General features: G+C 51.3%; 1 long non-coding RNA gene across 1 annotated transcript; it reads left to right on the top strand.

Moving 5' to 3' along the window:
* The first annotated feature begins 3,419 nt into the window (after positions 1-3,419).
* LOC147575979 (uncharacterized) lies at positions 3,420-5,049 on the top strand. The gene is made up of 2 exons (XR_015241991.1): positions 3,420-3,532; positions 3,711-5,049. It is a non-coding gene; the product is annotated as an uncharacterized LOC147575979 (long non-coding RNA).
* Positions 5,050-6,962: the final 1,913 nt, after the last annotated feature.

The raw sequence follows: 6,962 nt of genomic DNA, 5'->3' as shown, positions 1-6,962 counted from the left end.
TCACGATAAAATCATCCACACAGATAACCAAACTTATCCACACACGTATTTTTTTTCTAAAGAAAACCAGTATAATGCCCCAACTAACATGTAAAGGAAAAAAAAAGTCATAATACATTTATGCGCATCTCAATAGGTGAATGCCCAGCCAATCCCACCAACAGACACCAGGGGGCGCAAGGCGGCCAGACGCTCACACCACAATAAGCGCATCGCACAACACCGGCTGCAAATGCAGGTGGCTTTAAGGATCCTGTTCTGGGGACTTGAATCCCAGGAGAGGCTGCTGTCAGAACTGTAATTTTCCGAGACGGCTAAAACTCCTGGTAGACCTGCCACACAAAAAAGTACAGTCTTCCATTAATTAGCATTCCCAAAGTGTGCTTCAAAACATGCAAAAATACCTTGTTTTTAACTGTGAGATGGGGGCATCTGGGTGGCTCAGTCGGTTGGGCATCCGACTTGGGCTCAGGTCATTCATGATCTCGCAGTTTGTGAGTTCAAGCCCCGCGTTGAGCTCTGTGCTGACAGCTCGGAGTCTGGAGCCTGCTTCGGATTCTATGTCTCCCTCACTCTCTGTCCCTCCCCCGCTCGCGCTCTCTTTTCTCAAAAAATGAATAAACATTAACAAAAAATTTAAATTTTGTATTTATTTTTATTTTTTAATTTTTAAAAAATGTTTATTTAGCTTTTGAGAGAGACAGAGCACGAGTGGCAGAGGGGCAGAGAGAGAGGGAGACACAGAATCGGAGGCAGGCTCCAGGCTCTGAGCTGTCAGCACAGAGCCCAATGCAGGGCTCGAACTCACAGACCGCGATATCATGACCTGAGCCGAATTTGGATGCTCAACCAACTGAGCCACCCAGGCGCCCCAACATTAAAAACAATTTTTAACTGTGAGATGGAGCTTGGATTTTTCTATGACATGAATATCTGAAGGGACATGTAAAAATCAGGAGAGGACGCTGGGAACAATTTTTCTGCCCCAAGGGGCAGCCCTGAGCATTGCAGGGTCAGCCTTCCTGCCTTGCCCCAAATGCCCATAGTCCCTCTTGTCCCACCCCGTCATTGCGAGAAGCCAAGACGCCTGCACGAATACCAGAAATGCCAGGGACAGCGCCCCCTGTGGGACTTTCTGCCTCAGATCCAGGCCGAGGGCCCTGAGGACTTGCCGCTCACCCAAAGGGTGTCAGTCCAAAGGGGCTGCTGTAACAAACTACCCAGAGTGGGGGGGCTCAGACACAACAGAAACTTATTTCTCACAGTGCTGGAGGTTAGAAGTTCGAGACCCGGGAGCCAGCACAGTCAGGTTCTGGACAGGACCCTCTTCCAAGATGCAGACTGCCAACTTCTCGTTGTATCCTCACACGGTGGGAAAAAAGCAAAGGGGCTCTCTGGGGTCCCTTTCGTAAGAGCACTAACTCCATGCATTAAGGCTCCACCCTTATGAACTACTTACCTCCCAAAGGTCCCACCTCCTAATACCATCACATTAGGGGTTGGGATCTGAATATACGAATTTGGGGTGGACACAAACATTTGGTCCATCGCAGTGGGTGACTGAGGCAGGGCTGGGCCAAGGGTGGGCACCCAGCCAGCAGCCTATGAATTCAGGCTGGCTGCCTTTGGTAATGTCTGCTGTGTCCATGGCCCTCGGCTGGCCCCGTGGGGAGGGGGCTGGCCTGGAGCTGGGTGCTTGCTGGTGAATCCAGGCATATTTGCTGAACAGCATCAGTATGACCTTATCTTCGAGAAGCTGTGGGACGTCAGGGCCTCGAAGGACCTGGATAGCCAGGGAGGTAGCAGGGAATGTAGCCTTTCTAAACTCCAAAACTGCTCCTGGCCTCAGAATGGTCTCCCCCAGGGCCTCATCTCTCCAGGGCCCTGAATGTACCATGTTCTCTCTCTCCCCTCAGGGCCTTTGCACACGCTAGTCCCTCTGCCCCCAAACCCTTTCCTACCTGCTATGCTGGCCTGGTAACTCAACCTCCAGGTCTCATCTTAGATACTGCCTCCTCCAGGAAGCCCCCCCTTACCCTCTTAACTGAGTCAAGTGCCCTGTCAGCCCTGTACTCGCCCATCAGAGAATTTATCTTTCACTATCCTTATCCATGGGTCTGTCTCCCCGTGAGAGCTGTGAGGTCACAGAGGTTAAGAATGCTTTAGTTCTCCCTTGTGTCCCCACAGGCCTGACACCGGGCTGGCGGCTGTGGTTTATAATATCTCAGGACTGATAGATGAGGCCAATGAATAGAGTAAGCTGGAAGTTGTAGGTGACCCCATTGGACCTGGAGGGAATTTTCTTTGGGAAGGGGCCTGGGGCCGGTGGGGGGGGGGGGCGGGGAATGAGCTGTGGGAAGCAGCCTGTGCAGCCCAGAGAACAATGTCATACACGTTTGGGTGGTCATGAGAGGCTCAGGTGGCCAAACACAGGCCCCTCTCAGGGAGGGAGAAGGGCTGAAGGGAGAGAGGAAGGATTCGGGGCAGGCCAGGACCCCAAGGACTCTGGGACCACGGGCCTGGGCCACAGGCCTGAGGAATGCACCCTCCAAGTGAACACAGAACAAGAGACCATCACGGATGAAGTCCTCAGGGATCCTTGAACTAGTCTGCCCGAACATTGTGCAGCGGAGCAACTGAGGCCGGGAGTCTAACGCAACATTTCCTGGGGCAAGGCCAGCCTTTGCCCTTGCAGAATCTCAGCGTTCTGGACTCCAAAGTCCTTCCTCCTGACTTCCACTGCTACACATTTCTTCAGCCTCAAACAGAAATCTCTGCTTCGAAGGCCCCAAAGGACCCTGGTGGGGCCAGAAGTGGACATGTGGAAGGGCTCGGCAGACCGACTACGATCCTGCAGGAAATCAGCCCAAATTCGATTTGTTATCTCTTGATCTTCAGTGTTGGCAACTCATCAAAAGTATGTTTTTAAAAACCAAACCTTCAAGGCCGTGCAGGTCACACGCGTCCTTCAGGGCACAGACTCAGTGGCCAGTTCCAGCTCCGGGAAGGACTTCCTCATTGATCTGGAAATCCCCCCCTTCCGTCGCCCCCCCCCCCCCGCCCCCACGGGAATGTCCTGGCAGTTGTTTTCCAAGAGGAGGCCTGCCTTTGGGGGGTGGAGAGAGTGACAGGGAGAGAGGAGGGCAAACATGGGCCAGAGGGCAACCCGGGTTTGGAAAGCCTTCTTCGAATGAGGCCAGAGCCCCAGGGCAGGCCTCGTGATCATTTCCACAGCACGAACATAAAATTCCTGAGCTTCGCCAACTCCTTCATGTTAGGGAAGTTTGAAAGGGAGACCCAACGAAGGGGTGACTTGGCCAGAGAACAGCAGACTGTTGGCAGGGTCTGAGCAGGGGAGAGGTGGGGATGGGGTGGAATTCAGGCCCCCCGCCCCTTTCCTTTCCCTTTCCGGGGTGGAAGGTGATAGGGGCCAGGGGGCGCTCAGCACCACTCGGTGTCAGCCCCATTTGACAGACCGGGAGGCTGAGGCCCAGGGAAAGGGAGCGACTCTTCCACGGTGTGGCAAACAGCGGTAGCGTGGCAGATACTGGCTCCAGAAAGAGAAGCTCCAGAGAATTCCTGAGGAGCCGGGAGAGGGAGGCAGCTTCTTGGAGGAGGGGACCCGGAAGATGGGCAGGAGGGAGGGGCGGGCGTGCGTGCGTGCGTACATAAAATCAATAAACACTCTGGAAAGCGTTTCCTTTCCACAGAAAGGAGTGGAAGGAACTGAAGTGAGTCCTCTGCAGAGGCCCGACCGCCGGCAGCGCCCCCCACCCTCCAGCGTCTCCTCGGGCGGCGGTGTGGACGCGCACAGGCCCCCGAGCCCGGACCTTCTCTCCGACGCGCGGCCTGCGCCCGCGGGGCCTCCCCCTGCGCGGGGGAGCGACCCCGCCGCCCCCGCGCCTCCAGCCTGCGCGGCCCTGAACCTGACGTCGCTCAGCGCGCGGTTTCGGATCCTCTTTCGCTTCTGCCGGTCGGCTGGGATTTGCATGAAATTGCATTTCGAAAGGGGATGCGGATTTCCGCGCGGGAGGGTCTTGCGAAAGCTGCGAGGGGAGCGGGGTGTCCGAGGGCCGGGGAAGCTTCCTTGAGAGCCCCCACTCCTACCCCTGCCGCCCGACACCGTGCCCTAGAAAAGTCGGGGTAACGGTTACCGCGGGGTGGGGCGTTGGGGAGACACGGGGAGAGCCCGGTGGGGCGGCTGGCAGAGGTCCTCCTGGGCTCAGTGGGGCGCACCTTGCAGTGAGGAGTTAAGCCGTACGTTGGAGCACACGGATTTTTCCGTGTCTGTATTTTCTTTTACAATAAAGCTATTTTTTATTTTATTTTATTTAAAAAAAATTTTTTTTAACGTTTATTTATTTTTGAGACAGAGACAGAGCATGAACGGGGGAGGGTCAGAGAGAGGGAGACACAGAATCCGAAACAGGCTCCAGGCTCTGAGCTGTCAGCACAGAGCCCGACGCGGGGCTCGAACTCACGGACCGCGAGATCATGACCTGAGCCGAAGTCGGCCGCCTAACCGACTGAGCCACCCAGGCGCCCCTAAAGCTATTTTTTAAATGTTCAACCATTTGGGGCGCCTGGGTGGCTCAGTCAGTTAAGCCTCTGACTTCAGCTCAGGTCATGATCTCACGGTTGGTGGGTTTGAGCCCTGCGTGGGGCCCCAGGATCCTCTGTCCCCCTGGTTCTCTGCCCTCCCCTGCTCGTGCTCTGTCTCTCTCAAAAATAAATAAACATAAAAAATTTAAAAATAGTCAACCAATTAAAGTTGTAAGTGAAATTTCAACTCTAACTTTCTTCTTTCTTTCTCCGGCCTTTCTTCTTCTCTTTGAACAAGTTTCTCTTCTCTCTTTCTCTGTTGGTCTCTCTTTTAACAAATATTACCTGAGGACCCATCATGTGCCAGAGATGCTCTGGGCTCCAAAGCTCTGTTGATGAATAGACATGGTTCCTTCTTCTGCGAGCTTGCTGCGTAGTGAAGGTGGGTGACAAATAAATGGGAAAACAAATAAATGCAGAACTACAAATTGTAGTAAGGATGGGGAAGGTTTGATGTGTATCATTTATTTTTGCATGCATGTAGAAACGTGTGTTCGATATTGTATGTTGCACATATGTAGGCTTAAAAAAATTTTTTTAACGTTTCTTCATTTTTGAGAGACAGAGTGTGAGTGAGGGGAGGGGCAGAGAGAGGAGACACAGAATGTGAAACAGGCTCCAAGGCTCTGAGCTGTCAGCACACAGCCCAATGCGGGGCTTGAATTCGTGAGCTGTGACATCATGATCCGAGCTGAAGTCGGACGCCTAACCGACTGAGCCATCCAGGCGCCCCTTTTATTTTTATTAAGAAAAAAATTTTTTTAAAGGTAGGCTTTTTCCTAAAACACAGGGATCATGTACAATACATGCTGTTCAAGACTTGTCCTTCTCCCTTAAAAATGCATGGTGGGGGAACACCTGGGTGGCTCAGTGAGTTAAGCGTCCGTCTTGATTTCAGCCCACGTCATGATCTCATGGTTGGTGGGTTCCAGCCCTGCCTAGGGCTTGGGATTCTTCCCCCTCCCCACCCCCCACGTCTCTCTGACCCTCCCCTGCTTGTGCTCTCTCTCTCTTTGCTGCCCACTCCAGGGTTCTGCCCCTCGGATCACCTTTTTTTGCAAATTTCTCTGCCTTCAGATTCACAGATCCCTGGGTAAAGCTGGATATGTGTTCCTCCTTTTCAATTAAGATTTATATCACAATTCCAATTATTAAGACAATACAGTTCTACTAAAGAAAGAAGAGTCAAAAGATGTGCGTGAGTAGGTGATTCACAAAAGAAATCCAAAACACGTGTGAACATGTGAAAAGGAATCCCACCAAGATAGACACAAATGAAATCAATGATGACATCTTCCCACCCATACCATTGGCAAAGGTGAAATGCTTTATGTCACAAAAATGTGGGGAAGTGGACACTCTTCTTAAAATTATATCCATCCAGGGGCACCTGGGTGGCTCAGTCGGTTAAGCGTCTGCCTTTGGCTCAGGTCATGATCTCACGGTTAGTGGGTTCGAGCCCTGTGTCCGACTCTGTGCTGACAGCCGAGAGCCTGAAGCCCACTTCAGATTCTGTCTCCGTTTCGCTCTCTGCCCCTCCTCCGCTCACACTCTCTGTCTGTCTCTCTCTCTCTCTCTCTGCGTGTCTCTCAAAAATAAATAAACATTAAAAAAAATCGTACCCATCCAATCTTCTAGATGGAATTTGGTAATACAGATGAAAAACATTAAAAAGTGCCTTCCATTTGCCATAGCAATTCCATTTCTAGGAAAAAATGCATATGCTAAGATATATGTAAAATATGTTATGATTAAAATAATTGGAAACAGCATAAAGATCCAGAAATGAAGTATTTGTGGCAAAAATAAATTATTCTGCATCCCACTGTGGAATATTAAACAGCCATCAAAAAGGATGAGTCCTGGGGCGCCTGGGTGGCTCAGTGGGTTAAGCATCCGACTTCGGCTCAGGTCATGATCTCACGGTCCGTGAGTTCGAGCCCCGTGTCGGGCTCTGTGCTGACAGCTCAGAGCCTGGAGCCTGCTTCCGATTCTGTGTCTCCCTCTCTCTCTGACCCTCCCCCATTCATGCTCTGTCTCTCTGTCTCAAAAATAAATAAACATTAAAAAAAAAAAAAAAAAAAAGATGAGTCCGGGGGTGTGCTTGTTTGGCTCAGAGCCAAGAGCATGCGACTCTTGATCTTGGGGTCGTGGGTTCCAGCCCTGCATTGGGTGTGAAGCCTACTTAAAAAAAAAAAAAGTTGAAAAAAAGGATAAGTCTGATCTGTGGATGTTGACATGGAGAAATGGATGCATTATATTACCATGAAAGAAAACAAGCTCCAAGATGGTGTTTGGATATGGTCCCACTTTTGCATAAAAGTAAATATATGTGTGTGTGTTTGTGTATGCATACATGT

The sequence above is a fragment of the Puma concolor genome, chromosome D2, assembly GCF_028749965.1.
Source record: "Puma concolor isolate L17-30 chromosome D2, mPumCon1.1.hap2, whole genome shotgun sequence".
NCBI classification, from domain to species: Eukaryota; Metazoa; Chordata; class Mammalia; order Carnivora; family Felidae; genus Puma; species Puma concolor.
The sequence above is the reverse complement of the archived record's forward strand: the minus strand, read 5'-3'. Positions and strand labels throughout refer to the sequence as shown.